This window comes from Anthonomus grandis, chromosome 11 (genome assembly GCF_022605725.1).
Source record: "Anthonomus grandis grandis chromosome 11, icAntGran1.3, whole genome shotgun sequence".
NCBI classification, from domain to species: Eukaryota; Metazoa; Arthropoda; class Insecta; order Coleoptera; family Curculionidae; genus Anthonomus; species Anthonomus grandis.
This window is the reverse complement of record NC_065556.1, coordinates 2,978,090-2,991,067: the sequence shown is the minus strand read 5'-3', so window position 1 is coordinate 2,991,067 and position 12,978 is coordinate 2,978,090. Positions and strand designations below refer to the sequence as shown.

Sequence of the window (12,978 nt, the reverse complement as noted above, 5' to 3'; positions counted from 1 at the left end):
ACAATGGCTGAAGAAAACAGTACGCGTCGCGGAAGTATCGAGTCCGTTAACAGTGTAGTGGGTGAAGTGGATGGGGATGGTGAACTTCCACCTCAAATACGTCAAAAAGTAGATTGGCAAGAAAGTTTGGTGAATTTAGTGGCTGCTCAGCAAAAGCAGTTGGCTGAATTTTCTCGCCAATCAAAGATCCCTACACAAATGCTGACGTGTTCAACGCCAACGCCCAGATGGATTTTTCTCATGCGCCTGTGCAGGGAATTATGAACGCAGGGTCTGTGACCTCATTTAAGCTCACCAGTTATGATCCGGATAAAAGTGCTTACTCTGGGTATGTACCGTTATCAACTGTCAGTACTGAATTTACTGGACGTCGTTCCGATATTTGTTTCAGTTTACTGATTCAGTACTGAATGACGTCATAAATGCGTCAGTGACGTCATTAATCTTTACTGGATTGACTGGGGATAAAAGCTACTGTGGGTACAGTAAAATAGTGGGGGAATGTCAAAACTGTCAGAAGTGTTGTTGATTTCTTGAATCTTCTTGTTTACGTTGTGGGAATTATCTTCCAAGTTCAAAACATAATTTGTTGAAAATTTACTACTTAAAAAGCTCTCATACAACGCACTAACCCGTTTGGGATCTTTCGTATTCTTCCGTATATGGTATTCAAAATTATTTTCTGCGTCTATTATTCTTACCATCTTGCTTTTTTCAGTCATTTTTATTTTATTAATAAATGTGGTCTGGTTTTAATAAATCAAAACACCGTACCGGAAAACAAAACAGAAACAGGTAATTTGGTTTTATACACAGAACACAAATATATAGGTTATGTTGTAGTTGTGAAAACAGTGCTGAAAACTGTTCCTTTTTTGGAGCAAAACAGCACGCTGTATAAAATCGGCGACAAATTACAGTAAAATCAGCACAGTACAATCCTGTATTGACAGTTGAAAACGGTACATACCCTCTATCGAAGAATGGTTGGATGACGCAAGCAAACTAAAAGAAGAACTCAATATAAGTAATTACCTCATGATTTCTAAGGCAAGTGAAGCTTTGAAAAATCGTACCTACCGCTATTCTCGCAGCTGGGCAACCTTTTGTGCAGATTTGACAATTGCGTTTCCAGATCGAGAAACTCCAGGTGCACATGCATTTAAAGCCGCGACGATTCGCAGCCGAGAGTGTGATTCACTTAGCGAGTATGGCATTCAAAAATTGCATCATGTCAGCCGTTTTCATGAAAATCTTCTATGGTTCAAAATTCTTAGTATGGTGGAATTTGGGATGGACCATGGAGAGGCACGTTCTGCATTCCACATCCAAAATCCACAAAATAAGCGGGAATTGCTAAAATTATTTAGCGAGTTTGATGCACGACGACCTGGCTCATCAAAAATGCCCAGAAATATCGATTCTGCTGATGTCAGCAGAAAGCCAGATCGACGGTTTGAAACAACAAATAAACAATTCAGGGGAAGTTGTTTCAAGTTCGGCCGTCGAGGACATCAACAAGATGCATGCCAAGTTAAAGAACAATTAGAGCCTAAAAATGACAGTGAAGTACCAATCTGCAAGTTTAGCAAAAAAATTCGCCACACTGAGGCTAATTGTTGGTCGAAAAATGGTAAACCGAAGAAGGCATTTGTTCTTAAAAAATGACGCCAGATGCGGAGAACCCCTATTGCCACTGTTTTATGTTCCAACCAGGCCCCAGTGGTAAAATATCTCATTGACACCGGTTCCGATATTTCAATGATAAAGGAATCTGTTGTGAAAGCAATTAATGGGATGATTAAGCCCGAGACAGCGTGCGTGTTTTTTCGGGACTCGGTTCTCAAGTGGTTTATGCCGTTGGCGTTAGTGACCTACTAATTGGAAATTAGTTTTATGGTAGTTTACGATCATGTTATTCCTGGCGATGTTGATGTTCTTATAGGATGGGATGTCATCAGTCGACCTTCCATACGTATTGAGAAAGGTCATGATGGGATGGAATTACACCACTCAAATGCGACTGAAGCCAGAGTCTTTAGTTTACAAGTTGATGTAGTGCGAATTAAGCAATTAGATTTAGAAGATAGTTTAAGGTATCGTTTAGAGAGTTTATTGACATTTTATAAAAATAGAACCCCAGATAAAATTACCTGTGCCAAAATGACAATTTGGTTAAAAGACAATACTCCGGTAGTGTACCGTGCACGTCGTTTGGCGTATCAGCAAAGAGTGAAAGTGAATAAAATAATTATTGACCTTTTAGATAAAGGAATTATTTGAAAAAGTCGTTCTGAATATGCGTCTCAGCAAATCTGAGCTTGAGGCGAGCGGAACACGGGAATGGGTCGCGCGTTCGGGCACCGTTGCATCAGTCTTCGCGGGTACCGTATAACTGTAGCGTCAAGTTATTTTGTATAAGTTTAATAATAAATTATTGTCCTTTGTTTTGAAGATTTATTGTTTTGTTTAGGGTTAAAGTAACCCTAGTGTTTACATATATACGATTATTTCATTAACGACCATCCTGTTTATAATAGAAGCAATTGGAAAGCTCTGGATCCTGAGGGAGAGTTCAGTGAACTGCCCTTGCCAAGCTCCCTGGTGATAATTAGCCACTCAGGCACTGAGCCATGCACTGATTTTACGCAATGCGCAAATATTACTCAATCAATTCAATTTGAACATATGAAAAAAGGATTTGGTGATATTAATTTTAATTTCCTTATTGGTGGTGAAGGGGGAATTTATGTTGGACGTGGTTGGCAATATGAGACCACCATAAGATATAAAAGTGTGGTGATATCGTTTATTGGGGATTTTAGTAAGGGGTATGCCACGCCATTTAGTAAGGCTACGGTTATAGTGTAAGAGACTTCGCACGAAGAATTGTTCGCGCACTACGCACTACGCACATGTTGGCGCGAAGAAAACAACCACACAGAAACAACTGCAGGTGGTTACTGATTACAGTAGAAGCAAATTAGCCGCACAAGTCGCTGGTTATCGCCGAAAGTTCAAACGGGTTTGTTTTTTTTAGCGAATACGGCCAAACGGCAAAGCATCCGGCCCTATTTTTCTTGTGAAAAAATATTTTTTTTCGTGTTTGATAGAAAAACATTCTGGGACCAAAAATGTAAGGGATGTCATAATCGCGATAAATCACGAAAACTATAGGAAGTAACAGTTGAATTAGGCTGTAGTATCTATATCTTCAATCACCATAAACCTAGAAAACTCAAAGGATAGCAAGAAATTGCCAGATGGTCCAAACGGGGACAGTATATACTTATTGAACTTGAATGTTCGGAGCATAAATAATAAATCACTTCAATTAGAATTGCTTTTGGCCAAAGAAGAGCCTGATATTTTATGTATCTCTGAGCATTGGCTACAGGGCAATGATATACAGTTTTTGGCCCTAATGGACTATCGACCAATTTGTTATTCATCTCGAACTGAGTTTAGAGGAGGAAGAACTACCATCCTTGCAAAAACAAATACAGTTTTCCATCCTTTAATTGTTAAAACAGCTTGTGTTGAAAGACAGTGTAAATTTTGCGTTTGTCAGTGTCTTATTTTAAATAGGTCTTATTATTTTATTTGTCTGTACAGATCACCCTCGGATAATGTTAATACTTTCTTGTCCATTTTAGATGAGTTGCTACACACTATATACAAGGCCAACAGGTATCTGGTAGTCTGTGGAGATTTTAACATTAACTTTTTAGTAAACGATCAGAACTCCTCTCTTACCAAACAATTATTAGCTAGCTATTGTTTAGCACCACACATAAAGGGTAAAACTAGGGTGGTAGGACAATTTGGCTCTCAAATTGATAATATTTTCAGCAATTTGGCTGAATGTCAGGTAACAAGTAATACATTATTCTCAGATATATCAGATCATTATGGTCAGAAACTCTATATAGAAATACCTAAAAAGAGTAAAAACCAGTATTTATAAAGAAACGTTCATACACAGAAAACAACATTAAGAAGTTAAATGTTCTTTTAACACATGAATCCTGGGAAGATGTATATAACTGCACTGAAGTCGATCTAAAATATGATTGCTTTTATAATATTTTCTATTACTATTTTAATGTAACATTTCCTCTAAGTAGCCACAGAATAAAGGATCCTGATAAAAAATGGGTAAACTCTGAAATTAAAAATGATTCTAGTCATATTAAAGATCTGTATGTATGGTACAAGGAAACAAATAGTGAGGCAGCTTATAATCAATATGAAAAAGAAAAAAGAATATAAAAAATGTATTTCTAACTATAAAACTTCTTTAAATGAAAACAAGATTATCTGTTCAAATAATAAAACTAAAACTGCTTGGACTATTTTCAATCAATGCTCAACTAAGTCAAAGTCATCTAAACCTGTCACCCTAAATTCTAGCAATAATGAAATTATTGAAAATTTGGATGAGATAGCCAACATATTTTTGAAGAAATTTAATGCTTCATCTCTTACTCCTTCATTTTCTGGTCAATTGCCTAAAGGAAGTCACATCTCCACTATTTCCCTCTTTCCCACAGATTCAAAGGAAGTTCAGCATATTCTATCAGCCTTGCCAAATAAATACTCTGCTGGTCTTGATGAAATACCAATAAACATACTCAAAAAAGCTAGTCACCATATAAATGTTCCTCTAGCTCACATAATAAATGCCTGTCTGCACATGGGAATCTTTCCATCTAAACTAAAAAAAGGCGAAAGTTCTTCCAATTTTTAAAAATAAGGGTGATGAGCAGGATGTAGAAAACTATCGACCAATATCTCTCCTTTCCTCAATATCAAAAATCTTTCAGCAAGTCCTTTATCCGTATTATGAACTTTTAAAAAAGGCAAACTATTCTTTCAGATAGCCAGTCTGGTTTTAGGCCCAATCATTCAACCCAGTTGGCAGTTTTCATGCTTATATCCTTTGTGATTGAAAATGTTGACAAAAAAGAAAAAGTTGCCGGACTCTTTTTCCATTTATCGAAAGCATTCGACACAATCAACCATGGTCTACTGCTGTCAATCCTTGAAAATTGTGGACTGAGGGGAAACTGTGCTAGACTTATAGCCTCCTATTTAGATCAGAGGGAACAAACAGTTTGCCTTGGCTCTGGTAATGGTACATATGTTTACTCAGCGTCATCCTTGGTGGTACCAGAGAGTGCCTCACGGTTCAATTCTAGGCCCAGTACTATTCATATTATATGTAAATGGTCTCAGTGAGTGTTTTCCAGAGTGTTTTATCAACCAATATGCTGATGACACTTCCATAATCTTGTCAGAACATCTGATTGAAGAACTATCTGTCAGAGCTTCTCAGGTGGTAGAGAGGATGCAGGAGTGGTGTGACAATCATGCTCTAAAGCTAAATGCTGATAAAACCGGGCTACTGACATTCTCCAAAACTTTACCTCAAAATTCCCTACTAGTAAAGTTTGAAAAAAAGTCTCTTCGAGAGGTAGCTTCCTTAAAATTCCTTGGTATACAAATTGACTCCTGTCTCACATGGGTCCCACACATATACACTCTTGGCAAAAAACTAAATAGTTTCTGCGCGTTAATAAGGCGTCTACGAGAAGAGCTTTCCCTAAATTATCTGAAGCAACTTTACTATGCATCGGTCCAATCTCTAATCACTTATAGTGTGATGTTTTGGGGATCTTCAACTGACGCCGTGTCAGTCTTTATAGCACAAAAACGCATCATAAGATGCATGCTCAGACTCACACCACAAACGTCTTGTAGGACTTATTTTACTAAGCTTGGTCTACTCACTGTTCCAGCTCTATACATTCTTATGTTAGCTATTTTTGCAAAGAAACACCTGCATCTTTTTCAAACTAATGAAGATCATTATGCTGAGGGTATGTCTATTGTGACAAGGGGGAGAGCTGAACTGAGTGTCCCAACTCATCACTCTGCCTTTTTTCAAAGATCTCCTGCCTTTGCTGCTATTAAAACATATAATAGATTTACCTCTCGCCCTAAGGCAAGAGAAAAATATCATGAAGTTTAGGAAAGACACTGCAAGGTACCTGTTGGGCAAGGTCTATAGTTTCGATTTACAATTTTAAATGTGTATTATGATTAATATTAAGGGTTTGTTTACTAATTTATTTATCTTCATAATGTATCATACTTGAGATACAAGTGATAAGGTAATGCACCCATTATTATGTCCAACATTATCTTTTTGTTCTTACTATTTTTATTAGCAGTATGTACTGTGTAAATGTTATCAAATTTTAATTTTGTTTGTTTTGTGACGTTGCTATTGTCTATTTTAATTAGATCTTGAAAGCAATAAAGAAATTATTATTATTATTATTATTATTATTATTATTATTATTATTATTATTATTATTATTATTATTATTATTATTATTATTATTATTATTATTATTATTATTATTATTATTATTATTATTATTATTATTATTATTATTTTTATTATTATTATTATTATCTTTTTTTAAACAGATTTTAAGTTCGATATAAAATGGTGGCGCCTATACATTTTCATTTGGTGGGTATCTTTAATATTCGCGCCACGATTTTTTTCTTAAAAATATATATGCCATTAACGCTATTGTCTAAATCTAGACTGACTGTCGTAAACAGAAATCTGCCAAATAATTTTTTAGTTTTTAGTGTAACTTTTTATTAAAACTTATAAGGAAAACATTTATTTTTTTCACTAGTAAGTTGAATAAACGGAAGACTTTATCAGGATGACATTCTATTGGTTTGTTTAGTAGTCTCCATTTTGATGTCATTATTCCAAATGAGCATTCTATAACTCTGCGGCACCGTGACAGTCTATAATTAAATATTTCTTCTTCATGTGATAGGTTTCGCTTGGAAAATAGTTTTATTAAATATGACTTTAACGGGTACGCATCATCTCCTAATAAAACGCAGGGTAGCATTACATCAGAATTTGAAAGTTTCTTATCTTCTGGTAATGAAAATCCGGTCTCTAACTGCTGCCCTAATGCTGAAGATGCAAAACTTGCAACCCAATAAAACATAGTACCTGACTTTACCTTACTTACAAAGCTGTTTTCCGTTAATGCATTCTATGCAATTTGGAAAATTCTACTTATCATAAAATGCTTTGGAATTTTTAGAAAACGATTCCTTTGTAGGTGGTGGCAAGTGCTGTGGTTGTAACTTATTCCATATAGCTGTACAGGTTTCGTATATTATTTTTCTTATCGTACTATGGGACATTCGAAAAGAATAAGCTAGAGAACAAAATCTGAGTTCAGTTGAGAGAAATCTGAAACAAATTAAAAGGCTTATAAGTTATACTACTTATTATTTATTATATTACAATTATAATACTAATTATTATTTATTAAGCGAGACAAGCAATATAGATGCTCGAATTAGTCTACCCCATATTATACTGCCCAGATAATGTAATTTTTAAATACATCATAGTTTTATTTTATTTTAATTACACCACTCCACAGAAAAAAATCCAATTATTGAGTGGGGGAAAAAATACAATATTATACAATACTTGAATAAAAAATAATTTTGTTTATGTCTACTATCTAGGAAAAGCGTACTCTTTTAATTTCGGACAAACTGCAGTTGAATATGTCACATTGATCCTGAACAGAATTAAAAGTGCCACATGCTCTACGCATTGGAGAATATTTACAAATATTCGTTCTAGGTCTAGATAAGTAAAATGTGTCAGAATTTCTAGATGATATGCAGGGCACATGAAGATTTACATGTCGTAATAAGTCTGGCGAATCAATTTTATTATTAAGAATTATTAAGAAGTTTAAATAAAAATTTCAGATCAGCAGATTTTCGCCTCTCCTCAAGACTACTAAAGGAGTACCTTTCTAGTAGGCGTTGATGTGAAAAACTAATTTCTGGGTACACTCCGTCACATTTATATGAAAGGAACTTTAAGAATTTACGCTGAACATTTTCTAGTTCATGTATATGATTCATATAAAATGGCGACCACACAAAAGAAGCATATTCCAGTATTGATCTCACATAAGAAAAATACAAAATTTTAAGGCTATAGATATTATTAAAGCTATGTGCGTTCCTAATGACAAAACCCAGCATTCTGTAGCTCCGATTAACAATGTCCTGAATGTGTGGCTGAAAGGAAAGAGTGCTGTCGAATGTCACCCCCAAATCCTTGAACTCCGTTGTACTCGAGACAGTCTCACTGTCCATAGTATAGTCATACATAATCAGGTTTTTCTTCAAAGAGTAAGAAACAACTTTACACTTGGCAGCATTAAGAGGAAGATTGTTATTTTTGCACCATGCATTGAGGAGATTAATATTATTTTGTAAATCCATACAATCTAAGATACTATTGATGCCATAATACAATTTTGTATCATCCGCATATAACAAACTATTTACAGTGAGCTGTTCCGATATACTATTAATAAATGTGTTGAAGAAGAGCGGCCCCAATATGGAGCCCTGTGGAACTCCAGACGTTGCAACTATCTGAGCCGAACTACGGCCATAACATTCCACGTGCTGAAGACGACCCGTAAGATAAGAGCTAAAAAAGTGTATTAGGTGAGAAGAAAAACCGTAGTTTTGGTCAAGATTATTTAGAAAAATACCATCATCCAGACGGCCAAAAGCCTTCGAGAAGTCTGTATAAATAACGTCAACCTGTGACCTGGCATTTATTGACTCAGATATATGTTCTGTAAGACAAACTAAGTTTGTGGTGGTAGATCTACCTTTCATAAATCCATGTTGACGATGATCTATAAGACCCCTCATTGAAGGAAATAAGGCCGAATGAAGAACACGTTCAAAACATTTAGAAAAGTTGTTGATTATTGTAATTGGCCGATAGTTCTCGATGAGATTTTTATCATTTTTTTTGTGTACTTGAATTATCTTTGATGACTTCCAGAGGTTCGGGAAACATTCTTGTTTTAGAGCCAGATTAAAGAGAACTGTTAACGGCTTAGCAAAAATACAAGCACAATCATATAAGAGAAAAGCTGGTATTTTATCAGGACCAACTATTGATTTTGGCTTGATAGTCTTTAAGGCCAGTAAAACATGTAAGAACTCTGGAAGTAATCGGCAAATGCATTGGCAATACCCTGAGGGCTACTTAACAGCTCTCTTCTCTAATCAAACATAGATTGTGGTAACGAGCTATTTTCTTTCGAGTTCTGAATTAACTTCCAAAAATTATGAGGTTTTAATTTTAACTCATCTTCAAGCCCTCTACAATATTGCTTATAAGACAGATCAATATCTCTTTTAATCTTAGAACGTAATTCTTTAAATCTGGCTAAATCTTGAAGATGACCAAAACGTTTAAATTTTTTCCACTTGTTATGTTTTTCTTTTAGGGATTTCATTATCTCTGCGGTAAACCATGGCGGATAGGTTCGTGTTCGTTTTACAGTTTTTGGAACAAGCTCATTAAGACAGGAATAAATTTTTTGATAAAAGAGCTCCAGGGCATTATTGACATCCCCAGCGACTCCCAAATCACTCCAAGCAATTCCGAGGAAGCTATCATATAAAACTCTAAGATCAGCTCTCTTAAAATTATAGAAAATATTTTCTACTTTACAAGTATTACATTTCTTGCTCTTGACGTCAATAATTCTTATGAGTAAAGATGGATGAACTGCTTCCTCCTCCACCAAAGAATCAGAGCAACCCTCCACTGTGCAAAGCTCAGAATCAGACGAGATGACAAGATCCAATATCCTACCTTGAGAATTCCTAATAGAATTAATTTGATGCCAGCAGAAAAATTCCAAGAGGTGAATAAACTAACTTAGTCTACTGGATGAGGCAGAATTAACTGAATAAGAAGTAAACTCGGGGATATTAAAGTCGCCCAAAACAAGTACTCTTTGATTATATAAATAGGTTAAAGTAGATAAATAATCAAAAATATCTTCATATACCTGGGAGTTGAGTCCGGGCGGTATATATAATAAAATAATAAACAAGACAGAAAACCCAAGAATCAACTTAGTTCCTACAATCTCGACCATATTAATAAGATTTTGAGGTAGCTTTAAATTTAAGTTAATGACCGAAAATGTTTGCTTCACGGCTAAAATAACACCGCCACCCCTCCTCTCTCTCATCTCTGCATAGTTACGATCACAGCGGTATACCGAATATTCATTTGGAAATAGTTCTGACGAAAAAATGCCATCATTCAGCCAAGACTCCGATATCGCAATAACATCGAAGTCCGTCGATACAACCGCGTTAAAAAACAACTTAGTTTTTGAACGAAGTCCCCTGGCATTCTAACAGAATATACGAAGGTCGGTGGTACTGGTACATTCGCTCTGTGATTCCTCAACCGACTGCAGCCGATGACGCTCACGAGTGTCGCGAGAGGAGGAGGCCGCGATGTCCGTCCTCGGTAATTGCTACAGGGTGCCCCCAAACACATCCGATTTATATTTCGCATTGTCTTGTTTGAATGCGTAGCAGGTAGAATAATTCCACACTGCATGATTAACTGCAATATTTAATTTATATTTATTTTTTAAGGAAACGCAATTATTACATTTGTAATTACTATCGATCGCTGCGACAGAACAAGCTTTAAGTTCATGTGCCCCTGCGCAAAGTGGACAAACTGTATCACCCCTGCAAAATTTCACAGAATGACCAAAACTGTTACATTTGAAACAGCGTGTTATTGATGTTGAATCATAAATAATGCAATTGTCGAGACCTACAACGATTTTTTTAAGATCTATCAACCGCTTATATGTAACATTATCCAACTGCCGAACAGCTTGGAAGATAATTGCATTTTTTCTAGTAGGCCATATTTTAAGAACGCACATCCTAGATGTATTATTAAAAATAAACTTATTTTGAGATTTTAAATGATTTTCAAGAACTTCATTAGCGTAATCTTCAGATAGACCAACCAATCGTACTAATGGCATAGTCGCTTTAATTTCACGAATCTCATATTCTTCAGCGAGTTTCTGATTGGCCAAAGTTTTCATTTTGTCTGCACTATTCGCTTCAATCGTAACAAGAAGACCATCATTCGAAATGTGCTTAACATGACTGAAGGTAATATTTTCATCGGATCGCTTGATGCGATTTAAAATATCCGTCTTCGTATGACTGTTATGTTATTCAGCATTTTTGGGTTTTATGATAAGCTTCCTGTTTTGGTTGCTTAGCGCGTCGGCGTACGTGACTTTTGGTTGAGTTTCGGTGGATTGAAGAATGGTAAGTTTATCTTCAACAATCTGCAAGATGGATTCTTTGAATGAGGAGATATCAGTCTGCATGGAATCTCTGATGGTATTTTTAATATCATCCAGTGGAAAGTGGCGGCAAGATGGACAACGCCAACTCAATCCGGGAACCGTAGTTATAAGATTTATAGCGTCACCCGGTATTCGCATGCATTCAGCATGGTACCGTCGCTGACAGGGACCTGCGCAGCCTAGATGCGGCTTGTTTCGAGACGAGCCCGCCGCCAAGTTGCAGAAACCACACAAGGACATCGCCCAATGTGTGTGAATTAGAATATTGTTAGAACATTTATTTAGGCAAATAAATAAACCACGTAATTTGGGTTGAATATATATGAGGAAAGTGATAGCAAATCACTTACCCATTAAGAGTGGTCAATACTTAGATTTTCTACAAAAATCTGGTAACCATAAAACACTCGCACAGGCTTTACTTTCTTATTATTATTATATTCTATTCTATTCTACTATTCTATTATATTATATTATTAATATAGTACCCATTATAGTGTTTTTTACTTTCCGGTGAAGTGGTAATGTCAAAATTGGAAGGGACTTCGAGAGACATTTCGGCGGGAATATCAGAATGTTGTGAAACAAAAACAATCCGGTGCTGCAGGGGGCGAAAAAACCAGTTCCTCTTGGCCTTATTTTGAAAGTTTATATTTTTTGGCTGACCAAATAACCCCCAAGACAATCTTAAGACACAAACCTAAGACAATCTTTAGGAAATATTCCATTGCCTATTGAAAGCCAAGAAAATTCTTTATTGAAAGACAGTGAGGAAGAACCATCAGTTAACCTGTCTGAAAACCCGACTCCCATCGATGATCACCAGGATGATGTAATATATAATGCACCATCTACATTATACTGCAATACTGCCTCTCGGTGCAAGGAACCCATAGAAGAGGAATTACCATCAAAAAAGAGTCGGCAAAAATTATTTTCAAGCAAGAAGCAGCCAACACGCTGTAATAAACAAGCCAGTAACTTTCAAAAGAGAAAGTTAGAACTGGAAGCAGAGAATTTGAATTTTTTTAGGCAAAAAAGTGGAAACGGATGAACAAAAGGACTATGATTATTACTTTTTAATGGGTTTATTACCCCATATTTGAATTGTGAAACCAGAAAGAAAGCTTTTAGTGCAGTCACAGTTGCAACAAGTTCTAATTAATGAGGTTGCATCTTACCCAACAACTCAACCATTACAGCTCGCGTTTTTAAACAATTCGTGGTCTGCCATTAATTCCTCAAGGCCTTCAAGCCAAGTTTCATATACTCCTCAATCTACCCCATCTCCGGCATTATAATAATCTACCCACTCATCTGATCCTTCTCCACTTTCGCCATTTTCTCTGGCTGCAAAATTCCGCTACACCAATCCACCAGGTTGTGATAGCCAGGTTTATACCATGGAAAATCTGACATCGTAAGAATTGCAACAAACAGATTACGGTGTAGCAACATATGTCACAAATTTCCAACTTTAAAATTTAGGTTATGTAAGTTTAGATGTAATAAAATATAAGTACCTAAGTGCCTACCTTAATGTTACTGTTAACTTCTCAGATAAAGAAATACATTTTCTGAAGTTACATTGTTTTCTTCTATTACGTTTAATATACAGGGTGTTCATTTGAAAATTTCCCACCACGGATTTATCGAAAACCACTTTTAA

General features: G+C 35.8%; 1 pseudogene; it reads left to right on the top strand.

Moving 5' to 3' along the window:
- The first annotated feature begins 11,295 nt into the window (after nt 1-11,295).
- On the top strand, nt 11,296-12,733 carry LOC126742439 (uncharacterized; annotated as a pseudogene).
- Nucleotides 12,734-12,978: the final 245 nt, after the last annotated feature.